This window comes from Microtus ochrogaster, chromosome 7 (genome assembly GCF_000317375.1).
Source record: "Microtus ochrogaster isolate Prairie Vole_2 chromosome 7, MicOch1.0, whole genome shotgun sequence".
NCBI classification, from domain to species: domain Eukaryota; kingdom Metazoa; phylum Chordata; class Mammalia; order Rodentia; family Cricetidae; genus Microtus; species Microtus ochrogaster.
Window position 1 is genome coordinate 3,084,246 of NC_022014.1, and position 870 is coordinate 3,085,115.

An 870-nucleotide genomic window follows, 5' to 3' on the forward strand; every position below is an offset into this window, starting at 1 on the left:
AAACAAAAAAAAAAAAAAAAAAATCTAAAGATGGAGCCGGGTGGTGGTGGCGCAGTCCTTTTATCCCAGCACTGGGGAGGCAGAGGCAGGTGGATCTCTGTGAATTCGAGGCCAGCCTGGTCTACAAGAGCTAGTGCCAGAACAGGAACGAAAAAGCTTCGGAGAAACCTTGTCTCGAAAATCAAAAATAAATAAATCTAAAGTTGGCCCCAGTAACATACCTCTAAACAAAACCACATTTCCTGAGCCTCCTAACATGGCATAGTATCATCAACTGGGAGTCCAGTATTCAAAGGCCTGAGGCTATGGAGGGACAGCGTCTTACACGTTAGGACCTTTCAATGGGACGAAATATTCTAATATAGCTTCCAACATCCAGGATCAGGAAAACTATACTATTCAATAAGTATGCCATTTTGTTAAATTTCAATTACAGGAGCTGGAGAGAACACTTGATGCTTTTGCAGAGGAATTGAGGCCAGTTCCAAGCACCCAGGAAGGGTGCCTCACAACCACCAGCAACCAGCTCCAGGGGATCTGATGGCCTTCATTGGATGGGAGCCTGCATCCATAGGCACATATCTACTACATAGAATTTTTTTAAGATTTATTTATTTATTACGTACACAGTGTTCAGCCTCCATGTACGCCTGCAGGCCAGAAAAGGGCACCAGATCTCATTACAGATGGTTGTGAGCCACCATGTGGTTGCTGGGAATTGAACTCAGGACCACTCGTAACCTCTGAGCCATCTCTCCAGCCCCCTACTACATAAAATTTTAAAAATAATTTTTTAAGCTAGGCAATGGTGGCACAGGCCTTTAATCCAGCACTTGGGAGGCAGAGGCAGGCTGATCTCTGAGTGTGAGT